The following is a 26,728-nucleotide window of genomic DNA, read 5'->3' as shown; positions in this document are numbered from 1 at the left end:
ACACTTACTTGCGAGTAACCGGTGTCAAATATGGGACCTACCCTTTGGCCGCGTTCCCGAAAGAGAATGAAGCCGGGCGCCCAGGGGAATAAATAATAAGCGTGCAGAGCGTGCGCAGTCCAATTACTCTCTTCGTTGCCTAGCAGCTAACACATGCGTGGTAGGCTAGAGCCAAAGCGTGTAATACAAAAATAGAAAGGGGACTTCAGAATCAGGTCACTGAAGTCAAGAAGTATGGCGGCCATTTTAAGCTAGTGTAAACTCGCAAGTGATGTGTACATGATCCAGTATAAAACAAAACAAAGGCATTGGAAAACAGGGTTATCTACGCCCTGTGACATATCAATCTCTGTCAATGTTGCGACAATTGGTCATACAACATCATGATGTCCAGTCATATAATTAGTCAAAAAATCAGGATGTCGGTGGTAAATGTTTCCTCAAAAACCCATGTATCAACAGCAACAAGAGGTTATCAATGGATGTGGGTAATTAATAGGCCCACAAACTGCCTAAATAGAGAGGTTAAGCCAAGGTGTGTCATCATTTAACCCTTGACGATGGGTGTTAAGTCTGTACACCCAGCGCTGTTCAAGTTCAAAGAGTGGAGGGGTTCCTTTTAGGGCACAGGTCTGTAGTACAACCCACCACATGTCATCTGGTGTATGATTAAGTTCAATAAAATGAATGCTGAGTTTGGTTGTGGCTCGTCCACAGTGGATGTTGCTACGGTGTTCGTTTATCCTCACTTTGACAGCTCGTGTAGTCATCCCTACGTACCGCAAATTGCAAGGACAAGTAATCAGATAAATACAATTGCGAGTATTGCAATTGGTATGTTTCATCAATCGCCATGTCAGTATAGATTCTAAATCAAGGATGTCTGTCCGTTTAGTAAGTGAACACACGTTACAGTTACCACACGGAAAATGGCCCTTAACTGGGGGGAGATCCCATAGAGACCTTTGACTGGTCGGGATAATGAGGGATCTCGGTCGAGTGTGAACCAACATGTCCTTAATGTTGGCGGTCCTCTTGAAAGCAAACAGTGGTTTAGAGATATTCTCACCTCCACTGCAGAGAACAGCCCATCTTTTGTTAATTATCTTTTTGACGGTATTTGAAAATGGTGTAAATGTAGATACGCAAGTAAGTTTAGTTTCCGTGGATTTAGGGGTCAACTGTAATAGTGAATCTCTGTCACTATACTTGGTTCATTTGTAGGCCGTATTTATCACTCTGTTGGGATAATGGCGATCATGCAATTTCATCTGCAGGTCAGCAGCTTGAGTATCAAATAACTGCAAACTGCTGCAATTCCGTTGAAGGCGCAAAAACTGCCTGTACGGTAAATTGTCTCTGAGTGCCTTAGGGTGATGGCTATCATATATTAACAGGCCATTATGATCAGTGACTTTATGATAAGTCTGAGTCTTCAATCACCCTTCCTCAATGCTAATCACCAGGTCTAAGAAAAGAATCTCCGTGGTAGAAACAGTAGATGTAAAGTTCAAAAAGGGGTCCAGACCATTAACCCATGTTGTAAACATGTCTACTTCTGAAAAGAGCCATGCCAGATAACCAAAATGTCGTCTATATACCAACGCCATAGTTTGATGTTGTCAAAAAAAGCGTTAGATTCTGGCAAAATAAAACGATTTTCAAAGTCATACATATACATACATGCTAGACTAGGGGCAAAGGTGCTGCCCATCGAAGTGCCGCGAATCTGGTGGAAGAGTTTGTCTTCAAACTGAAAAAAGTTCCTCATCATGGCTAAACTAGCACAATGCATAATGAAATGGACAGGGGTTGTTGACTCCAATCTAGCAGACAGAAGGGATGCCTCAACTACCTTAAGTGTAGCTAACTGGGGAATATTGGTGTATAGTGCCTCAACATCGAGAGTGATGAGGGCATTAACGTTAACTGTTGAGTTTATGGATTCAATGAGATTGAGGACATGTTTTGTGTCCCTGAGGTAAGTCACTGATTGTTGTACAAGGGGCCGTAGGAAGTGATCACAAAATGCGGATAGAGGTTCGAGGACAGACCCAATACCGGAGACTATAGGGCAGCCGGGAGGGGGAGACCTACCCTTATGAATCTTCGGGAGACAGTAGAAGTACGGGGTACGGGTATCTTCAGCGTCCAGAAATTCAGCTTCTTTCTGTGATATCCAAGTATTGCCATAGGCTTCCTCTATCATACCCCGGATCTCAACTTGCAATCTAGCTGTGGGATCCTGGTCAATCTGAGCATAGTAAGTGGAGTCGCCCAAAAGACGCAGGTATTCCTGTCTGTAATCCTCTGTATTCATAACAACAATCGCACCACCCTTGTCCGCTGGTTTAATGATAATGTTAGTGTCAGCTGCTAAATCTCTAAGGGCCTCACTCTCGGCTTGAGGTATGTTGACAAATTTATGCTGGGGTCGAATTTTAGTTATGTCAGTGGTGACTGCTTTCTCAAAGGCCAAGACCTCACAAGGCATAGAAGATGAGGGAGGCATGAATTTGGAAGGTTTCTTAAGACCAGAGTCCGACGGAGGGTCGTCAATAGGTCTATCTCTAAAGAAGAATTGCAATCGAATTTTTCTGAAGAACTGCGAAAGTTCGCATTGTAAACGAAATAGGTCATCCTTAGGAGTCGGTACAAAGCCTAGACCTATGTTCAGTGCCCTCGTTTCATAAAGAGAAAGAGGCCTTGAGGACAAATTGACCACTAGGTCTTTGTTTGTGGGGCTTTGCCCTAGCTCCGTGTGACCATCTGTGGTTCTTCCTGAGACCAGTGGACTCTACTGCCTCTTCCTCTTCCTCTGCCCCTGCCGTGGCCTAAAAAAGGCATGTATGGTGGCATGGGACGGGGTTGGTAAAAGGGAAAGGGTTGTTGCCACGCCATCGGATGCCCCGGGTGGTATTGGGGAAAATCATAATAAGGTTGTGGTCTCTCATCTTCAGTACTCCATCCGTCAGAAGATGAACTGTGGCTATATTTGCAAGGTCTTCTAACTGAGGTGGAGGATTCATCTGATGATACAGATTGGGTATCCATGGTGTAATCTTCCTTATTATAAGGATAGACCTTCTCTCTATTGAACTTGTTAATATCTTTCTGTAACTTAGTAATCTTTTGTTGTGTTAAAAACTCTTTTGTTTCATTCAGATCGGAATTAATTTCTGCTAATCGACTCTTAAATGCCGCTATGGAAACTGTGGTTTTAAGTGTGTTTTCCATGAAGGTAATCTGTATGGCTTCATAACATGACCATACTAAAAAGACAGCATAAGGAATTACAGGATTATACTCAAACAGAGTTACCCTCTTTACAAACAACATATAAACAAAAGGAGAAAGAAAGTATTATAGCGTGAAAGGTGCGATGTTGGGACAAAGGGGCTGATAGTGTCTGCTTGTGAGGTAGTAGCATTAGGAGCTCTGACTAGTGACCCCCAGACTGATACAGCACATGTGAAAGATATAGGAATTCAGGAGCAATGTAGTTTTCCATGATGTATATGATACAAGATGACATAGCTAGTGCGTACCTACACTCTGCTTACTTGCTTCCCACCTCACAATAAGAGAACATTACTGAGGGTATAGCAAGTTTGAGGATCACGGCAGCAGAACAAGGGCTGAGACACGACCAGTGGGAGGGTCCATATATGACTTCCTTTACACCCTCTCCAGTAATAGAGAGTCCACTACTGCTCCTTGTGGTTGACACAAAAACATCTGACAAAGTGCAAAAGGCAACAGAATTAATGGCTCAACTCCAGGAAATAGAGACAAAAAGTCAAGCAGTGCATAATAATATTACTGGAGACCTGGCTGGGAGGATAAAATGAGTATTCTCCGAAGACTCACCCAGCTCGTCCAAGGACCAACTCACACAGCAGGCAAGACCCTCAACTTTATTTTCCTCCTCCAACACCCAAGTCACCACCACCCATATGACCCCGCTCACATGGTCTAACCACTACATCATACATTTCAGGATATCAGTTCACCAAGAACCCCACCAGACAAACTCAGGACACCCTCAAGACAGTGGTGCAAAATATCCAAAGAAAACTGGACCAAGACCCAACAAGAATGCCCTCCCAACCACATCGGGAACCTTGATGTCCACAGCAAGCTCTTCAAGAAATGTCTCACTGTCTGCACCAACCACAACACTCCCACCAGAAACAAGACCTCCAAAAACAACAAATGGCCCAGCTGGTACACAAATGACATTAGGGAGTCTAAGCACCACTGTAAACAACTTATGAGAAAATGGGTACTCAACAAAAACACCAACACAAGATCAACATACAAAGATGCCTTTAAGCTTGACTGCCAACAAGTATGAGACGCAAAGAATGGACCATACCTCTCAAACTCAAAGCCAACCACAACGCCAAAGAATTCTTCACCATTGTCAAGGAGTTCCCCAGCCCGTACCTGCCAACAACGACATCATTACATCGAAAGCACTCTGCAACGTCCTCTCAAACTTGTTTGAACAGAAGATTGCCAAGAACTACCACACATTCCTCTCACAACATACCAATATGAACGCTCAACATGACACCTCCCTCCCCAAAGAACAGCAGCTACGAAACTGGAGGCTCCTCTCGAATGAAGACACCACCGCCCTCAGGCCCATTCCACCACTTCATATAAAACCTTGAAAGAGCCATCATCTCCCCCATGCTCACTGCACTTATTAATACCTCCATAACCACTGCTGCCTTCCCATCTTGCTAGACACATGCAAAAGTTAACACTTGACTGAAGAAACCAACAGCGGACCCCAACTCCCTAAGTAGCCACAGACCCATCTCGCTGTTACCTTTTCCATTTAAAGCCATGGAGAAAGCCATCTATAACCATCTTGCAGACCACCTAGAACTCCATCAACCCCTAGACAGCTCTCAATCTGGCTTTCGTACCAACCACAGCATAGAAACAGCCCGCGGTGTGGCCAATGGTGATATCAGAAGCATCCTCGACAGAGAAGAAACGTCTATTGTCTTCCTTCTTGACATCTCTGCAGCTTTCAATATGGTCTTCTACAACTCACTTATCAGAAAGCTTCAGCACTTTGGTATCTGCGGACCCGTCCTCAAGTGGATATCCTCCTTCCTCATAGACAGAACTCAATGAGTTATACTTCCTCCATACACCTCAGAACTCAAGGATCTCATCTGTGGAGTTCCTCAAGGATCGTCACTCAGCCCAACACTTTTCAACATCTACATGATGTCTCTTGTGGGCATTGTCAGAGCCCACGGCATAAACAAAGTATCCTACACTGATGACACACAGCTCATCATCTCCTTTAACGACTCAACCAGCAGTGCCAAAGCAAACTTCGCCAACTATATGAGCAATGTTGCTGCTTGGATGAAAACCAACTGCCTCCAGCTCAACACAGACAGAACCAAAATCCTTATCTTTGGCCACAACCACTCCCCGTTAGATGTCTCTTGGTGGCCCTCTGAACATGACCCCCCCACCTATTCCTACGGACCATGCCAAGAACCTCAGGATCATTCCCGGACACCACTTCTTCATGAGCAGACAGATCAACGCCATTGCCTCATCATGCTTCCACATCCTGCGAATGCTACGCACGATTTTCAAGAGAATCCCACTTCACACCAAATGAACAGTCACCCAGGCTCATAACACAAGTAGACATGACTACAGAAAAACCCTCTACTTCGGATTTGCAACCCATGTTCTACGCTGACTCCAAACTACCCAGAATACCACGGCCAGACTCATCCTAAACTGCGAAATAACAACATCTCTCCACACCTCAACAATCTCCACTGGCTCACAGTCCAGAAATGATGTAAATTCAAGCTACTCACCCACACCTACAAAGCTTTCCTCAACACGGGCCCTGTGCATCTCAACAACTGTGTACGTCCTGGCATCCTTGGCATGGTTTCCCCTAACCTTTTGCCTTCTGACCTCCTGTTTTACTAACTTCATTTTTGCTGGTTTTAGGATTCTGTGCACTTTACCACTGCTAATCAGTGATAAAGTGCAAGTGCAAGCGCTCTGTACTCTAATTATCGTGATGTTGGCTTATCCACAATTGGCATATTTAATTTACTTGTAAGTTTCTATTAAAATGCACTATATGTGCCCAAGGCTTGTAAATTACATGCTACAAGTGGGACTGCAGCACTCATTGTGCCACCTACTACAGTAGCTCTTCAACCATATCTTAGGCCTGCCACTGCAGAGCCTCTGTGTGCAATTTTAAACTGCCATTTTGACCTGGCAGGTGCACCCACCTTCCATTTTTTAAAATATAAGTCACCCTAGCCGGCCCCAAAGGCAGGGTGCAGTGTATTTAAAAAGTTAGACATGTACTTTTGAGATTAACATGTCCTGGTAGTGAAATCTATTACATTCTTTTTTCACTACTGCAAGGCCTATCTCTCCCATAGGTGAACTTTGGAGTTAGCTTGAAACAGCCTTTAAGTGTAATTTCCAATTCGGACAAGATAGAACCTTAACTTGGAGTTCGGGGTCTCAGGACTCACAATTTAAAATCACAACTTATGGTGAAGTCAGATTTTAAATTGTAATCCTGAAAATGCCACTTTTAGAAAGTTGTTTTTTTCTTACTTTAACCATTCTGTGCCTCTGCCTGTCTCTGAGTACATGTCTGGGGTAGGTGACAGCTGTGCTTTGTGCATTCCCTTTGGACAGTAACACACAAAGGGAGCTGGGATGTGACATTTACAAGCTGATGGCCCATCACCAGGTTGATGGGCCTTCCTGGGCTGGATTGGAGGATTGAGCTGAGACTTGCACCTGAATAGGGATGTGCCTCTTCCCACACAAAGAGCTGCACAACCCCCTGTAGAGTACCTGGAGTCATGGAAGGAAGGGCATGGACCTTGTGCACTTCAAAGACCTCTCTTTGAAGTTACCCTCCACTTCAAAGGCTCAAGTCGGTATAAGGACTATACCCTTTTAAGTGGGACCTGGGTGGTTCTTGTAGTCGGCCTGCCTTCCACTGAGGTCAGTCTGAATTTGGGATTTTCCCTGGTCTAGCATAACCTCAAGTAACTCTTTAGCACTACTGACTTCTAAGCAATATATAGCAGCTTGTTCTTTAAAAGTTCATACCCTGAGTTCAACATATTTGATTATTGTCATTTTGGTCTTGTTTTACTCAGGTAAGTATTCTCTATTTGTCTAAACCGGTATGGAGTCTTTTTGTGGTGTTTTTCACTGTGCTGCTATAATTTCAATATTGCACAAATACTTTACACAATGCTGCTTAAGTTAAGCCTGACTGCTCCGTGCCAAGGTAACAGAGGGTGACCACAGATTAATTTAGGCTGTGTATCTGACTTACCCTGACTAGGACTGCTGGCAGTGGTGACGGTGCCTCAGCACACAGAAGGATGGACCAGGACAAGTCAAGTAACTGTTAAGACTAATCTATCTAATGCTGGGTGGGTAAGGGGAGAAAGTTTGCCATCACAGACTTTAGTAGCCCAGCTTAACCCACTTGGAGGCAAGGACAATGGCAAATTCATGGCCACCCAATCTGAGGAGGCAAGTAGATATGAAAAAGTATCTGAAAACCAGCATCAAAAGGAAAAACGTATGTTGGACATGCACACAGTAATATCTCTGGAAATTATGCTGTAGACTTAATGGCCCAAACTTATGGTGCCACAACAGCAAAGGAGCCAGTAGATAAGGTGTGGCAGAGGCTGGGAAACTGGGCTAAAAAAGTGGACATTAAGCACAATGGGTACATATGAATGCGCTCAACAAAGGAGAATGCCTATCACTCATCTGATGACCAAGACCACAAAACAGAGATGTGACTACTGTGTTCAGATCTGGAACTAGCCATTTAGGAGATGCAGCACCAGTCAGTTTTGGAGGGGGAAGAAGTTGGAATGATCTGGTAGATTGACTTCACTCAGTTGAGCTGAGCCTGGGGGGTTGTAATATTGCGTGGTGGCAGAATACATATATTACGGAGCAGTTCAAGATGTTCTGTCTTAAAGAGAAAGAAGCAGGCCATCACCATGAAAATGTTGCAATATTTAGTGAATGCATATGGTTCAACAGGAGTAAGTGGACATTACCTATTGCTTATCACCAAGAGGCAGCAGGTCTTGTGAAACAAAGCAATAACCTATTGAAGAGTAAAATAAAAAAATTGACGCAAGGGAGGGGTTTAGAGTTATAGGACTGAGTGTTGGTACAAGATCTACTACAGCTAAACAACAGCATACTGGCACACACTTCACCCAGTGATTGAATGACATGAAGGGATTAGAATCAGTATGCACTTATGCAATTGATACTGAAGTTGTTTGTGACGGTTTAAATCCAGAGATGGGATTGTTCCCCAGTTAAATGAAACTAACAACATATCAGCAGGTGAAGATACCATATCAACAGAATTAGGGGTGGGCGAAGAATTCCGCTCCACCGGTGGAGATCGTAAAGTCTTGCCCACTCTGCGCTCTGTGCTCCATGTGGAGATCTAAAAAACTCTCCAAAGTGACGCTAAGTGGAGGTTCTTTCTCTAATGCGGCTCACCAACTTTAATTTAGCGAGCGAGAGAAATCGCTAAGTTGGTGTTAGAAATGGGGTCTGTGGTTGGCAATTAGTTTGCACTTTGTCCAAGCAGGGATCCTCACTATAGTTAGGGTAAAGAAGTTACACTCCTAAGTCAGACCCTGCTCACCCCCTTAGTAGCTTAGCACAAGCAGTCCGGCCGTTCTAAGAGGCAATGTGTGAAGTATTTGTAACAACAAACACAGTAACACGTGAAAACACTACAAAATGGACACAATAGCAGTTTAGCAAAATGGCCAATGTTTATCTAAGTCAAACAAGACCAAAACTACAAAAATCCAACATACACAAGCAAAGTTATGAATTTTCAGAGATTAAACTTCAATATAGCGCTTTGAACACACAATTGCTTCCATTTGGTGATGTCACTGCGTCATGATGGAGTTGTTACCAACAATCTGACATCAATGATGCCTCTCACAGAGTCGCACATACTCCCAGGTACAGGTTCCTTGTGAAAATGAAGAAACAAGCCGGTGCACGGAGTCTGGATTTCGAGGCGTCGCTGGATCTGAGGCGGCGTCGGTACTGGGGCTGCGGAGCAGAGGCATCGGTCTTAATAATAGGTCTTGCATCCTTGCTGTGGAGCAGTGGAGATGAGGGGGCAGTTGGGGTGAAACGTCGGTTCCTTACATTTCGGAGGGGTCGATGTTTGGCGGTCAAGACGCAATGGGGTGACCTCACGGGGTTGCGGTCATGCCATGAGGCAGCAGGTGCCACGGCGGAGTCAGGTGTCATCGATTTCGGAGACACAACACTACTGAACTTATGGAGTTGTGGACTTCAGGTTTGCTGCTGCGGCATCAGGCCTGCAATGGTGGTCAGGATTTTCACACTCCAGCGGGGACCACAGATTCAGTTGCAGGCGGCGTCATGGGGTCAGGCAGCGGCGTCATTCTGGGCATCATCCAAAGTCATTTTTTCTTGGTTTTTTAGCAGCTTCTCCTTTCAAAGGCCCAGGGACTGGATTAGGCACCACTTGACAGGGTAGGAGTCTCAGCAAGCAAGTCCAGGTGCTGGCACAGGAAGTCTTTGATGGCCCTGAGCCTTCAGAACAGGGGGCAAGCTCAGTCCAAGCAGTTGGAGAAACTTCACAAGCAGGATACACAGCAAAGTCCAGTCTTTGCCCTCTATAAGGCAGAAGCTGCAACTATAGGACAATGCAGCAAAACACACACAGCAAAGGGGCAGTACTCCTCCTCCAGCTCTTCAGCTAACCTCCTTGGCAGAGGTTCCTCTTAATCCAGAAGTATCTAAAAAGTCTGGGGTTTTGGGTCCACTACTTATACTCCTTTCTGCCTTTGAAGAAGGCAAACTTCAAAGGAAAATCTCTGTTGTTGAGAAGATCCTGCCTTGCCCAGGCCTGGTCCCAGAATCACACCAGGGGGTTGGAGACTGCATTGTGTGAGGACAGGCATAGCCCTTTCAGGTGTGTCAGCTCTTCACTTCCCACTCGAAGCCAGGAGACTCATCAGGATATTCAGACTACACCCCAGCTCCCCTTGTGTCACTGTCTAGAGGGAATTCACCACAGCCCAAATGTCAGTCCAACCCAGGCGTGGATTCCGCAAGCAGGCAGAGGCACAGAATGGTTAAGCAAGAAAATGTCCACTTTCAAAAAGTGGCGTTTTCAAACTGACAATCTAAAATCCAGCTTTACTAAAAGATGTATTTTAAATTGGGAGTTCAGAAACCCCAAACTCAAGATCTCCAACTGCTCCCAATGGGAAACTGCACTTAAAAGATATTTAGAGGTAGTCCCCATGTTGAACTGTGAGAGAATTTGGCAGTATTTCACTGTCAAGACACGTAAAACACGTCAGTATGTGTCCTACCTTTAACATGCACTGCAACCTGCCCATGGGGCTACGTAGGGCCTACCTTAAGGGTGCCTTACATGTACAAAAAGGGAAGGTTTGGGCCTGGCAAGTGGGTACACTTGCAAGGTGGAATTGGCAGTGCAAGACTGCACAGACAGACACTACAGTGGCAGGTCTAAGACATTTTAACATGGCTACTGTTTTGGTTGGCACAATCAGTGCTGCAGGCCCACTAGTAGCATTTGGTGTACAGGCCCTGAGTACCTTTAGTGCACTTTACTTGGGTCTTACTAGTAAATCAAGTATGCCAGTCAGGGATAAACAAATCACCAATACAATTTAGAGAAAGAGCATATGCATTTTAGCACTGGTTAGCAGTGATAAAGTGCCTAGAGTCCTAAAGCCAACAAAAACTCGTCAGACAAAATAGGAGGAAGGAGGCAAAAAGTTTGGTGATAACCCTGAAAAAATGGCCAGGTCCAACACAATTCCCCACCAGCCTAAAGCCAGGGGAGACCAATCAATACCTTGATGGAATTTCCTGATTGGGCTACATAGAACTTGGACCCTGGGGGCAACAGCAGGGGCATGTCCCCGTTCTATGCCTTCCTGAACCCAGTTGGATCCCTCTGTCCATACTCTTAGGATCCACTAAGCTAACCTATGGGAGACCCTCTCCTCACCTGCGGAGACCATCTGTGCAGCACCTAACCCTACTTTGCTCACAGATGTATCCCAGTGGGCAGACAGTACCACCATGCCCAACACAGTTGAGTGGCCCACTCCACCCCCGGGGTGTGTCTCCTGACCCCTCCCCCCAGGGTCAACTCTGTCCACCAGGGACAGCAAACCACAGTGCCCACTGACAGCTGTCAGGGACGAGATCCAGGCCCCAGGCCTTTCAGCGCTCTCTAACCACTGTGACTTTGGAGAGTGAGGCTGGTAGCCCCAGGTGCCTGGCACCCTTTCTCCACTCTCCCTTCCACCAGGTCAGGAATGGCAGCCTGACACTGGCCCTCCCCTCTGGGACTCGGTACCTTCCCCCAGGAATGTCAACCCCAGAGTCCACAATTGTCAGGGTGCTTGTGGAAGCAGTCCTGCACAATTCTCCCACCAGTGCAGGGAGGTTAACCTGCAACTATTCTTCCAACCTGTGGTCTGTACCCTCAGGTTGGACTGGGGTCAGGGACAAGGCTTCCCTACCCCTTCTTCTGGGGTCCTGCACCTCTCCACTAGGAGTGGCTCCCCCAGAATCTAGAATTGTCAGGGTGCTTGAGGAAGCACTCCTGCACAATTCTCCCACCAGTGCAGGCATGTGAACCTACAGCTGGTCTTCCAACCTGGGGTATGTACCCTCAGGTTGTACTGGGGTCAGAGGTGAGGCTTCCCTCCCCGTATCCCTCCTTCTGGGGTCCTGCACTCCCCCACTATGAGTGCCCCCCCAGAATCCAGATTTGTCAGGGTGCTTGAGGAAGAAGCCTTTCACAATCCTCCCACCATTGCAGGGAGGTAAACCTGCAACTAGTCTTCTAACCTAGGGTATGTACCCTCAGGTTGGACTGTGGTTAGGGTCTTCCCTACCCCTTCTTCTGAGGTCCTGCACCTCCCCACTAGGAGTGGCTCCCCCAGAATCTAGAACTGTCATGGTGCTTGAGGAAGCAGTCCTGCTTCCACCAGTGCAGGCATGTTAACCCACAGCTGGTCTTCCAACCTAGGGTCTGTACCCTCAGGTTGGACCGGGTCAGAGGTGAGGCTTCCCTCCCCGTATCCCTTCTTCTGAGGTCCTGCACTCCCCCACTAGGAGTGCCCCCCCGAATCCAGAATTGTCAGGGTGCTTGAGGAAGCAGCCTTTCATAATTCTCCCACCAGTGCAGGGATGGCACCCTGACACTGGTCCCCCATCCCAGGCTCTGTATTCTGAGGCTGGACCGGGGTCAGAGGTGAGTCTCCACTGTACCCACATCCAGAGTTCAGCACCTCCCCACCATGGAGAGTACCCCTAGAAGTCACACCGGGGGTCATGATTGGGCAACCTGCCCCTCATATCAGGCCAGAGTTTACCACCTGAACCTGACCATCCAGCCTAGACTGGACCACAGGACCACTTCCTGGCAAGCCAGCGTTTCCTGAGGAGTAACCCTACCCCCCAAGGGAAACACATTTTCCATGTGGTAGGTAAGAGTCTGCCTGGCGCAGGTCTCCAGCCTCCTGTCCACCAGACAGTGTATGAAAGCCCCCCCAAGCCAGAAATGATATCACCACGGTCATTCTTGAGGAGCTCTGACCTCAGATCTAACCCCTGACCCTCCAGGTTCACTGGGGAATACCACCCCCTCTTGCCCCTCTATATGGTCTTCTGCATCCCCCACTCTGGAGTGGTACCACAAGACACCAGCACTTGTGGGATGCTGGTGACAGAAGGCCCCCCAAATCTTCCTGACACTATGGGGTCCCCCTCAGCAGATGGCCCTACGGTACTGGCTAGGATCCCCCCAAGCATGCCTTCAATCCCAGAGCCCTCCAGGCTCTGGGATTGAATCTTGGGCACCCTGGGACTCAGCCCACCAGCATGGGACCTCTCACCCATCTTATTACATGAGGACCTACCTGGTTCACTGCACACCTCCCCCAACTCCCTTGGTTGGGTAAAGCCTGAGCCACTCCCCTCAGGAGTACCCCCAAATGCCTCTTCCTACTCTCCGGTACTCACCCAGATGTCTGCTTCCAGTGCAAGTTCCCTGGGGTCAGAGAACTCACACTCTACCTGGTGTTGGGGTAGCTCTTGAAAACAGGGACTGAACATATGCTCTCCAGCAATCACATCAAACAGCCCCTCACATGTGTTAACCAAACTACCCTCCACCTCACCATCCAGTGCCTTGGAAAAGTACCCATATCACCCTCCTGAGAATGGTGAGACAGTATCTGACTGTCCCTGACACTCAATCCACAATCTTCTGGGGTGTTTACATACTTCACAACCAGGACCTTTGCCTGGGGGGACCGCTCTTCCTGTCACTCTCACCTAGAGCCAGTAGAGCATCCCTCCCACCACTAGAAATATGACTCCCCATTCCAGTACCCCAATCCATATCAGACACCCTGCTCACCACTGGAGCTACCTTATAAACCTGAACCTTCTGGTATATGTCATACCCCTCCTTTAAGTTGGGCACCAAGACTGTGGGCATGGGTACTTATTCCTCATTACTGGAAGTCACACTTTTCCTGCCACCATCTGAACTGGACTCAGCCCTCATGGCTTTCCGCTTAAGCTCTACAAAGCTCAGTCCATGAGCTACAAACATTTCTTTTTCTTTGGCAAGGCTCTCTCGAGATCTTCATCCAGCTCTTTCAGCCTCTGCTCACAAGCTCAAAGCCATCCCTCTCTATCTGGTTCTCTCTCAGGGCCACTGCCTTCGCTTTCAGAGTAGTCCTCCTCCTCAGAATTATCTGGTAATGTTGCTTTCCAGCATTTTAGCTCGTAACAAACCAGGGCTGACTACAGATCCTCCCTTGTGGACCTTCTCCACACAGCCAGCCCCCTTTCCTTGCAGAAACCTTTTAGCTCCCTCATTGTATAGATGAACAGGTGCCAGAAGTTGACTTCCATTCTGCCAGGCCTCACAGGTGTAACAACTAACCAGAGTCCCAAGTATCCACAATACATCCAGGAGGACACCAGAGAACAAAAAAAGGAAACATCTGTATGTGGTCACGTAAAACACTAAAAACAGTAGTGTACAACAATCACTGCATGGCAAATACAAATACAAGTCCTAATCTCAACCACTGATCACCAATGTTAGAAATGTGGTCTATGGTTGGCAGTCAGTTTGCACTCTGTCCAATCAAGGACCCTCACTCATCAGGGTAAGGGACTTACACTCCTCAGACAACCCCTGCTCACCCCCTTGGTAGCTTGGCACATGGAGTCAAGCTTATCTCAAGGGCAATGTGTAAAGTATTTGTACCAACACACACAGTAACACGATGGAAACACTACAAAATGGACACAACACCAGACCAAAATGACAAAAATCCAACATACACAAGCAAAGTTATGAATTGTCAAAGATTAAAAATCAATATAGTGCTTAGAAACACAAATGCTTCCATTTGGTGATATCACGGTATCGTGACAGAGTTGTTTCCAACAATCCGATGCCAATGGCGCTGGTCACGGAGGGAATACCACCCCCTCTTACCCCTCTATATGGTCTTCTGCATCCCCCACTCTGGAGTGGTACCACAAGACACCAGCACTTGTGGGATGCTGGTGACAGAAGGCCCCCCAAATCTTCCTGACACTATGGGGTCCCCCTCAGCAGATGGCCCTACGGTACTGGCTAGGAACCCCCCAAGCATGCCTTCAATCCCAGAGCCCTCCAGGCTCTGGGATTGAATCTCGGGCACTCTGGGACTCAGCCCACCAGCATGGGACCTCTCACCCATCTTATTACATGAGGACCTACCTGGTTCACTGCACACCTCCCCCAACTCCCTTGGTTGGGTAAAGCCTGAGCCACTCCCCTCAGGAGTACCCCCAAATGCCTCTTCCTACTCTCCGGTACTCACCCAGATGTCTGCTTCCAGTGCAAGTTCCCTGGGGTCAGAGAACTCACACTCTACCTGGTGTTGGGGTAGCTCTTGAAAACAGGGACTGAACATATGCTCTCCAGCAATCACATCAAACAGCCCCTCACATGTGTTAACCAAACTACCCTCCACCTCACCATCCAGTGCCTTGGAAAAGTACCCATATCACCCTCCTGAGAATGGTGAGACAGTATCTGACTGTCCCTGACACTCAATCCACAATCTTCTGGGGAGTTTACATACTTCACAACCAGGACCTTTGCCTGGGGGGACCGCTCTCCCTGTCACTCTCACCTAGAGCCAGTAGAGCATCCCTCCCACCACTAGAAATATGACTCCCCATTCCAGTAACCCAATCCATATCAGACACCCTGCTCACCACTGGAGCTACCTTATAAACCTGAACCTCCTAGTATATGTCATACCCCTCCTTTAAGTTGGGCACCAAGACTGTGGGCATGGGCACTTATTCCTCATTACTGGAAGTCACACTTTTCCTGCCACCATCTGAACTGGACTCAGCCCTCATGGCTTTCCGCTTAAGCTCTACAAAGCTCAGTCCATGAGCTACAAACATTTCTTTTTCTTTGGCATGGCTCTCTCGAGATCTTCATCCAGCTCTTTCAGCCTCTGCTCACAAGCTCAAAGCCATCCCTCTCTATCTGGTTCTCTCTCAGGGCCACTGCCTTCGCTTTCAGAGTAGTCCTCCTCCTCAGAATTATCTGGTAATGTTGCTTTCCAGCATTTTAGCTCATAACAAACCAGGCCTGACTACAGATCCTCCCTTGTGGACCTTCTCCACACAGCCAGCCCCCTTTCCTTGCAGAAACCTTTTAGCTCCCTCATTGTATAGATGAACAGGTGCCAGAAGTTGACTTCCATTCTGCCAGGCCTCACAGGTGTAACAACTAACCAGAGTCCCAAGTATCCACAATACATCCAGGAGGACACCAGAGAACAAAAAAAGGAAACATCTGTATGTGGTCACGTAAAACACTAAAAACAGTAGTGTACAACAATCACTGTATGGCAAATACAAATACAAGTCCTAATCTCAACCACTGATCACCAATGTTAGAAATGTGGTCTATGGTTGGCAGTCAGTTTGCACTCTGTCCAATCAAGGACCCTCACTCGTCAGGGTAAGGGACTTACACTCCTCAGACAACCCCTGCTCACCCCCTTGGTAGCTTGGCACAAGGAGTCAAGCTTATCTCAAGGGCAATGTGTAAAGTATTTGTACCAACACACACAGTAACACGATGAAAACACTACAAAATGGACACAACACCAGACCAAAATGACAAAAATCCAACATACACAAGCAAAGTTATGAATTGTCAAAGATTAAAAATCAATATAGTGCTTAGAAACACAAATGCTTCCATTTGGTGATATCACGGTATCGTGACAGAGTTGTTTCCAACAATCCGATGCCAATGGCGCTGGTCACGGAGTTGCACAGACCCCCAGGTACAGAAACTTGTGAAAATGAGGAATCAAGCGGGTGCACAGAGTTGGGGATCGAGGTGTTGCTGGATGTGGTGCAGTGTCAGTTCCGGTGCTGCAGAGCAGACGTGTTATGCAAGACATCAGGTCCTTGCTTTGAAGCCGTGGAGATGAGGCTGGATCTGGGTAAAGGGTAGGTATCCCTACTCTCCGGCAGTGTTGATGTCCAGCAGTCAAGACGCATTGGGGTGACCTCACAGGGTCGCAGTCATGCCACAAGGCTGTAGGCACCACGGCAGAGTCGGGTGTCACAGATGACGGTGACACAGCACTTTGCAACTCACGGAGTCGTGGACTTCAATGAGGCTGCTGCTGCGTCAGGCCTGCAATGTCAATTGGGGGTTGTGTGTCAGAACAACGCAGGTCTTTAGCGTGCCTGCCTTAAGAACGCTGCCCAAACCACGAACGCGTGTCTGCAACGCATTCTTTTACCACGAACGTCATTACAACGACTTGCCTTGGGAAAAGCGCTGGACTTTGGAATTGTATAGTTTACTATTCCAACTCCAGTCAGTGCCACAGTAGGGAAAGTGTTGGACTTAAAGTCCAACATCAGTCCAACAACACTTTCCCTAGGGCAAGTCGTTGTAATGACTTGAGTGGTGAAGGAATGCAATGTAAAGACGCATTTGTGGTTCAGGCCGCGTTGTAAAGGCACAAGGTGACTTGAGCCGCGTTGTTAAGGCAGTTTCCCTCAATTGGGGTTGTCGCACTCCAGCAGGGACCACAGCTTCAGTTGCAGGTGGGCTCAGGCAGCAGCATCAGTCCAAATGTTGTCCAAAGTGGGTACACTTAGTTTTTCTTGTTTTTTCACCAACTTCTCCTTTCAAGGGCCCAGGGACTGGATTAGACATCACTTGGCAGGGTAGGAGTCTCAGCAAGAGAGTCCAGGTGCTGGCAGAGGCAGTCTTTGATGGCCCCAGAGACTTCAAAACAAGGGGAAAGCTCAGTCCAAGTCCTTGGAGAAACTTCACAAGCAGGATACACAGCAAAGTCCAGTCTTTGCCCTCTCTAAGGCAGAAGCATCAACTGCAGGCCAACCCAGGAAACCACACACAGCAAAGGGGCAGCACTTCTCCCTCCAGCTCTTCAGCTCTTCTCTTTGGCAGAGGTTCCTCTTGATCCATGTCAGGAATCCCCAAGGTTCCTCCTGTGTTATCTGTCAGCATCCCCAGGGATTAGGGTTAAATCATATCTTTGTTCTCGGTTAAACCTTCATCTTCCTAAGAAAACATAATGTGCTGTGTTGCACAATTGGTTTTATCAATGCTTGTTTTACCAATGCTTGTTTGCTGATGTGAGCAGGTGTAGACAAGTGCTTCTAATTGGGTGTGGTGACTCCGCAAAAGACTGCAGCTAAGTGACTGATATTCTCCAGGGTGTTTGTTCTTTGAGCTTCACGCTTTCCTAGAACACCTGGTGTATTTCAGACCTCTTATTTTGGCAGAGTGCTTATCTTGAAGAGACAAATGCATTTCTGAACATTCTACTTTATTATTGTAGTTACTTTCCTAAATGTGCTTCAGGAAATCTGCTTGAGCTCAAGTATTACAAAAAGTGACAGTGCAATTTTAAAAGAGCATTTACGTGTCTTTTCTTTATCGAATAGCATAACTCTTGGATTTAAATTGTGTCATTCATGCCTGTGTTTCAGGTTTGAGGAATTTGCTTTTGAAGTGTTTTTCACACACACAGTGAAACCAAACCAAACTGTGCCACCCTAACTGTTTAAACCTAGAGTGGACATTTGTATCTCTTGGATTGTTTTTGATCGTTTTAGTTTAACCTTATGCATGCAGGAAAGTTATACGTGACATAATTAATGCCCTTGTTTGTCTTTCTTGTGCATGATAAGTGCAACCACAGTTCTAATTGTAGTGTGTAACAATAAATCTCTGTAAAGCCAGTCCTGGTGTCGCAGTACTTATTGTTATGGTACTCAGTTTGAGTTTTTGGTAATGCAGTGTTTGTAATTGTGCCAACAGTTATTATTATCCAAGAAAAGTGCTGGAGCATCCTGGTGTTCTTCTACTGCTCCCGTGCCCATATCAGAAAGAGAGATTCAGTTTCAAGGAAGTTGAGTGCACTAACTCTACTATCACTCTGTCAACAATGACCTGCCCCAAAGATACAGGGTGTCTGGCTGGACTGGCAAGAGGTGGCAGTGTTTTGTCTCTTTCTCTTCCACTCTCCCTTTCCTTTTCGGACACCTACCGGGGTTTCTGTGTCCCCCAGGAATTGTCAAAAGGTGTTCCAGGGGGTCGGGCCATACCATCGCCCCTGCAGACATTCTGTTTTTCAGGTGAGTGGCCCTGTCTCAACAATCCAGAAGTGTTCTAAAAGTCTGGGGTTTTGGGTCCGCTACCTATACCCCTTTCTGCCTTTGAAGTAGGCATAATTCAAAGGAAAGTCTCTGTTGTTGACAAGATCTTGCCTTGCCCAGACCTGGCTCCAGACACACACTAGGGGGCTGGAGAATGCATTGTTTGAGGACAGGCATAGCCAGGTGTAAGTGTCAGCTCCTCCCTCCCCACTCTAAACCAGGAGACTCATGCAGGTTACACCCCAGCTCCCTTTGTGTCACTGCATAGAGGGAATTCACAACAGGCCAACTGTCAGTGTGACTTAGACGTGGATTCTACAAGCAGTCAGAGGCACAGAATGGTTAAGCAAGAAAATGCTCACTTTCTAAAAGTGTCATTTTCAAACTGACAATACGTTGCTTACACTCTAAGTAATATATTAGCAGGGCATGTGATTGCATAAAAAAACAACTGTGGCTATGACAAATACACTAAAGTTTAGGAAGGCGACAGAATGAAGACTGTGTGACAAAGTGGTCATTAGAATATACAAAATAGTTGGTATAGGAGGATGGAACAGCTTGTGACTTGATCAAACGAATCATCTTTTGTCGACTGATGAATACAAAGAGCCCTCATTTGATAGGGGATGATGATATTGTTGCTGTCGTTGTTGCCATGTGTTTGCCGCCTGTAAATCAAAGCTCAGTAACACTTTTTTGTTGAACATTAGACGTCTTATGCATATATTTTTTTAATCAAGAAATGGGCAAAAGGGAATTTACTTTAATTTAATTTTACTTATTTAAACAACATGCTACCCGTAACGCCAACGATCCTATGCATAATAATATATTTGTAAATGAAATAGTTTCTGTAGTGCTAGCAAAATTATTGCATTTGTTAGTATGCTTTGTCAACTCAGAATGCCATCTAATTTAAATACTGTGAATCGGATGTGAGGGTTTTTGTGCCTCTAAATTCAACTTGTGTGTCTGTTCCAAGGACAGACACATTTTGCACAGATGTTTTATAGATATTCTCTTTCAGAAGAAATTAGGAAGCCTCATCCTCTCTCTTTCAGTAGCACACGATGTTTGGCTGAAGGCAGAATGGATGCAGGCATGCCGGTGGCCATTTTGTGTATCGCAGTATGTTTCCACTTGATATCTTTGTTCTCACAATGTTACCAGAATTTGTTTGACAAATGACTGACGCAGACGCCTTAAGCACTAAATCCCGACAGGTGACAATTCCCATTCCTCTCTATTTCAAGTCTTTTCTTGCAGTACTATTTTCTTCAGCAACAGTCGCAAATTGCAATTATTAGACACTGTGGAATTGGACTGCTAAGGCAGCATAGGAACCTTAACCCACATAAAATCCACAAACTCAATTTTAGGATAAACACATTTAAGTGCTTAAACAGTTTATTCATTGAGATGGTGTTTGCGACACCTCTCGGAAAGGAATACATCTTTTATCTGAAATATCCTGAACTAAAACAACCAGAAATGCTAAAAGAAGGGTGTCGGAGTAATAGACCCATCCGTAGGTAAGGTATTACCTGCACTTTTTAAAATCACTTAAGTGACCAAAGTCGAACCAACATCTGTCAATTCCCAAGAATAGACACTTCAGGTTTTGACCCCTTTTATTGAGCTAAGAAACGGTCAGACCAAGCTTGCACAAAGCATTACCTCTCGTGATTACACAGACCTTCAGATAAAACTCAAAAGTAGCTTACAAGAAGTCCAGTCATCAAATAAGAGTGTTTTTCACATGCAGAAAAAAATGTCTACATTAGGATCGGTAGCAGTGGAGAGACATGGCTCGAGCGTAATTGATCCAAATGTGCATACTGAACATATGCTCTCCAGCAATCACATCAAACAGCCCCTCACATGTGTTAACCAAACTACCCTCCACCTCACCATCCAGACAATCTAAAAAACAACTTTACCAAAAGATGTATTTTTAAATCGTGAGTTCAGAGAACCCAAACTCCATATCTCTATCTGCTCCCAATGGGAAGCTACACTTAAAAGATATTTAAAGGCAGTCCCCATGTTTTAACTATGGGAGAGATAGACCTTGCAACAGTGAAAATCGAATTTGGTACTATTTCATTGTACATGTCCATCCTTTAACACACACTGCACCCTGCCCATGGGGCTGCCTAGGGCCTACCATAGGGGTGGCTTACATGTACAAAAGGGGAAGGTTTGAGCTCGGCAAGTGGGTACGCTTGCCAGGTCGAATTGTCAGGTTAAAACTGCACACACAGACACTGTAGTGGCAGGTCTGAGACATGTTTATAGGGCTACTCCTGTGTGTGGCACCATCAGTGCTGCAGGCCTACTAGTAGCATTTGATTTACCAGCCCTAGGCACCTGTAGTGCACTTCACTAGTGACTTACTAGTAAATCAAATATGCCAATCAGGGATAAACCAATCACTAATACAATTTAGACATAGAACAATGTTTTAGCCCTGGTTAGCAGTTGTAAAGTGTCCAGACTCCTAAAGCCAACAAAAACTGGTCTGAAAAAATAGGAGGAAGAAGGCAAAAAGTTTGGGGATGACCCTGCAAAAAGGGACAGGTCCAACAGTTGACAAATGAGATTTCTGAATGCAGGCTAATACTTAAGGTCGCTACCGCTCGCCTTGAGAAAGCTGCCACTTGCGTTGAGGAAGCTGCCGCTCGAGTAGAAAATCCTCTTGAGGTCAGAAAGAATTTAGTGCCCTCTGGCGCTCAACGTGCTGCCATTGGCGCTGATTGTATAGTGTGTGATGCTGGTGCTGAGAATGAGTGCGAATAGTGCGACTAATCAAAACTTCGCTGCTCACAGTGCTCTGCATAGCACTGCAGTGTTTTTTTGGCACTTCGCGGAGATCCATGTAACAGAACTCTGTGAACTCAGTCCAGGCCTAGTTAAAATACAAATCTAGGGTATAATCCAATATCAGTTTAACTGAAAACTTTCAACAGCAGGGTTGACGATAAAATCCAGGGACTACGGTGACTTATGTGTTGAAACACAAACAGGAGTATGGTTTGTACTCCTGCAAAATCTAACACAGCAGGAAACACATTTAGACAGTGAGACAAAGGTAGGTGAGGTACACGTTGGCCAGTTTCAGCCCATTATTGCATCATGGACTCACAACCCTTCTATAGAGACTCCAGGTTTAAGGGTACATGTTTTGCTCCAGCAAAGTGACGAAGACCATCAGCAGTGGAGCACTAGGTTAGTATTGCTTCATGGCAAATCTGAGCTGGTGTATTTTCCTTTTATAGGGTTATGCCTGCCAAATAGAAGCATCATGGTCTGTTAATACTTTTCTAAGGATGCTACCTGGGTATCTACAGGAGCAGCATGCTACTTATTGCTGGGTGTGCAGCTATACTGCTACAATGCTACAAGTAAAGCAGAAGGATGACCAGCTGTAGGAATGCTATGGAATAACAACACAGAGAAAGAGAAAACTTGTGGTCCAGCACCATTATTACTGAGTTGCATCCACTGACATTAATACATTAATAACCAATAGTAAGCTTTTGCATTCAAGCAATTGGATGAACTAAAACCTTTGTAGGGTTAGCTAATTAGGACAATATAAAAGGTTTAATACTGACTTTCAACTATGTTGCAAATGAGATGGTCTTCCAGGGACGAAAAACAGAATAAGATGAAGGCATGTTGGACGTTAGCTTTCATCTCATTATACATAATCAAGTTTACTAATTAGTGGAAACAGAGTGGTTATTGCCTAGGGAGATATATTGTGTGTGTGGCAATCAAGCACATATATGGTAACATCCTAAGTGGAGAGGACCTTGTCTTTTTCGACATTGTGATTTATGGAGTTCAACAAGTGAATACCCTGCCTGAAGGGAAAACATGTAATGTGCAGGAGTTGTGTGGACAGGGGGGAAATATCTCAAACATATCCTATTTCCTTTAGGGGTACATATGGCTTTACAGATGATGGAACGGCTTATCTTTGCTTTTTGGATACAGCTTTAAATAGCACTACAGATGCTATAGAGGAACCAACACAAGAACAAAACCAAATGCGTATGGTAGCTTTGCAAAATTGTTTAGCGCTTGATTATATACTAGCTGCAACAAGCGAAGTTTGTGCACTCGGAGGGAAAGAATGTTGTGTGTACACCAATGATAATCATGAGGGTATAGATGATGATTTAAGAAGCCTAACCATGTCTTAGATTCAGAATTTGGAATTTCGGGATGGGTGAAGAAATGGAGCTGGAAGATACTCATCTAATGTGTTATACTTGTTGGGATATCCTCATCATTAAGTGTAACAATGATGTGTATTAAGTTGCTCTTGAATAGCGGAGCATCAGCAAAAATAGCTGTAGTAAAGGCAAAGACTTCCCTATTTTTTTGGTCAACAGGTGGAGTGTTTAGTGAAATAATTACATTTATGAACGACCATGGATATGGAGCCCAAGTCACAGCTGAGTAAATAAACTATTGACTAGTGAATGTGGACAAGTAGAGATGGATTGTGTGCAAGTAGGAGGGGATTGTGTATGTGAGAATAACATGCTGACATGTTCCTTAAACTCTAACTAAAGTACCATATTAGCAGGGCAGGTGATTGTGTGAAGGAAACTATGGACGTGGCAAGGATACGTTGCTTACACTCTAAGTAATATATTAGCAGGGCATGTGATTGCATAAAAAAACAACTGTGGCTATGACAAATACACTAAAGTTTAGGAAGGCGACAGAATGAAGACTGTGTGACAAAGTGGTCATTAGAATATACAAAATAGTTGGTATAGGAGGATGGAACAGCTTGTGACTTGATCAAACGAATCATCTTTTGTCGACTGATGAATACAAAGAGCCCTCATTTGATAGGGGATGATGATATTGTTGCTGTCGTTGTTGCCATGTGTTTGCCGCCTGTAAATCAAAGCTCAGTAACACTTTTTTGTTGAACATTAGACGTCTTATGCATATATTTTTTTAATCAAGAAATGGGCAAAAGGGAATTTACTTTAATTTAATTTTACTTATTTAAACAACATGCTACCCGTAACGCCAACGATCCTATGCATAATAATATATTTGTAAATGAAATAGTTTCTGTAGTGCTAGCAAAATTATTGCATTTGTTAGTATGCTTTGTCAACTCAGAATGCCATCTAATTTAAATACTGTGAATCGGATGTGAGGGTTTTTGTGCCTCTAAATTCAACTTGTGTGTCTGTTCCAAGGACAGACACATTTTGCACAGATGTTTTATAGATATTCTCTTTCAGAAGAAATTAGGAAGCCTCATCCTCTCTCTTTCAGTAGCACACGATGTTTGGCTGAAGGCAGAATGGATGCAGGCATGCCGGTGGCCATTTTGTGTATCGCAGTATGTTTCCACTTGATATCTTTGTTCTCACAATGTTACCAGAATTTGTTTGACAAATGACTGACGCAGACGCCTTAAGCACTAAATCCCGACAGGTGACAATTCCCATTCCTCTCTATTTCAAGTCTTTTCTTGCAGTACTATTTTCTTCAGCAACAGTCGCAAATTGCAATTATTAGACACTGTGGAATTGGACTGCTAAGGCAGCATAGGAACCTTAACCCACATAAAATCCACAAACTCAATTTTAGGATAAACACATTTAAGTGCTTAAACAGTTTATTCATTGAGATGGTGTTTGCGACACCTCTCGGAAAGGAATACATCTTTTATCTGAAATATCCTGAACTAAAACAACCAGAAATGCTAAAAGAAGGGTGTCGGAGTAATAGACCCATCCGTAGGTAAGGTATTACCTGCACTTTTTAAAATCACTTAAGTGACCAAAGTCGAACCAACATCTGTCAATTCCCAAGAATAGACACTTCAGGTTTTGACCCCTTTTATTGAGCTAAGAAACGGTCAGACCAAGCTTGCACAAAGCATTACCTCTCGTGATTACACAGACCTTCAGATAAAACTCAAAAGTAGCTTACAAGAAGTCCAGTCATCAAATAAGAGTGTTTTTCACATGCAGAAAAAAATGTCTACATTAGGATCGGTAGCAGTGGAGAGACATGGCTCGAGCGTAATTGATCCAAATGTGCATACTTCAGCAAGGCCCAAAGTCTTGTCTTCCACTCGAGATCTATTCATTAAACTTGTGTAGAGGTAGGTGGTCTACGCTGGCAAGTACTTTGGAATTCAATTGTGAACAAATCATCTGCAGCATATGAATTTACAAACTGAGCCTCAATGTGTAAAGGGTATGCTGTAATGTCTGCAAGGGGCTATTCACCAACTGTGCATGTAGTGCTTAATTTGTGCCAGTGTTTATCAGTGTTCGGTACCAGCACATATTTATGACAGTCATTTAAATGGTAGTGCAGGCTGCCTATATTTAAACAATTCAATCTACACTAAACAATACTAATAATACCAGCATGGTCAGGGTGATGTTAGTTTTTTGTGATGTCACATTTATAGTGGTGTGATGATTAGCAAGTAGCATCATGGAACAGCGTAGAATTAGCTGCTACCCCTGACCTCACAATCATGACATATATACACATAAACCTGGCATATTGTGTTTTTTAATGTCTAACTGATGTAAAGTGGTGTACTCGACATAAATAATAAAGTGCATTCATTCACTGTAGTGATAGGAAAATCATGTAGTGTGTGCCTTAACTTTATTAAATGAAATACAATCATTGAGTGTAATTTTATAACCATCCTCATGTTATTTGAATGTATTTGCATTAGAAGCGATAGTAATAGTATAAATACTTTATTCGGCCATCAATAGCCATCAAATTGCAAATAACATACATTACATTTAAAGTACAGGTAAAATAAAATCTTGCAAATCTATTAGACAATCTTCGAGGGTATAAAATCAAGAACTATTTATAAAAATCAATTTCTCTAAAAAAACAATTACACTTGTACACAGTCTTACTTCTCTAAAGCCATAGAGTACCCCGAAAACACTCACCCCCAACAAGACTTGTTGTTTCTGATTACCAAAAACCCTGATAAAAATACATCAAGTTGTACGACAAAGTCAATTGAAATGAATAAATACAAAACAAAATTGCAAACTAATGATCAATTGGTGTTAAACACTTGTGGCACCTATACCAAATTGTCAGTAAGAATCTGCTTACTGAAAAAACAGTTGGATCTGTTGTGTCTTATTTTATAATCCTCAGAGCTTCTAGATAATGTGTTATCCCAGTGTGCAAACAAATTGGGAAGATCCATTTCCTGTGCAATGGGCTATACTCAGGGAAGAAAAATAAAACATGGGCTTCAGTTTCATTCGCTAAGCCACATGCAGGGCATGAACTAAAGCTTATGCCCCCATGCTATTTGCTGGTGAGGGATTGTAGAGTAAGTCTGCCAATTCTAAATCTGATATACAAGCTTTTAGCAATAGCAGGAGTGATCTTATCAAATAATAGTTCAAAATTTGGAGAAAACTTAATCTCCAAGAATCTGCTTGTCAATGCACCATGAGCATCTGTCAAAACACGCTGCTTGTTTATATAATCCCAGAATCAGTTTTTAAGTACATGATTATCAGCTTTTCATAGTAATCCTGGCTCTTCCCAGACCTGATTTGATCGTGTAAGCATCTTTTAAAATTTTAAGAAACAAATGTTTTTAAATTGTTTGTTGGGCATTTTAACCTCTGAAGGTCATTTTTTGGCTTTCACTCTTTTTTGGGGGGGAAATTCTTTTTAAAATATAAGGGACTGGAAAAAACGAATATTTCCTTCTTTGCTGGATTCACATGTATTGGGGGCACATCCTTGTTTCTGTGTGTGTCTCTGGGGGTATAACTTGGTTTTCTACCTCATAGCAACC

Source organism: Pleurodeles waltl, chromosome 1_1 (genome assembly GCF_031143425.1).
Source record: "Pleurodeles waltl isolate 20211129_DDA chromosome 1_1, aPleWal1.hap1.20221129, whole genome shotgun sequence".
In the NCBI taxonomy this organism is placed as follows: Eukaryota; Metazoa; Chordata; class Amphibia; order Caudata; family Salamandridae; genus Pleurodeles; species Pleurodeles waltl.
The sequence above is the reverse complement of the archived record's forward strand: the minus strand, read 5'-3'. Positions refer to the sequence as shown.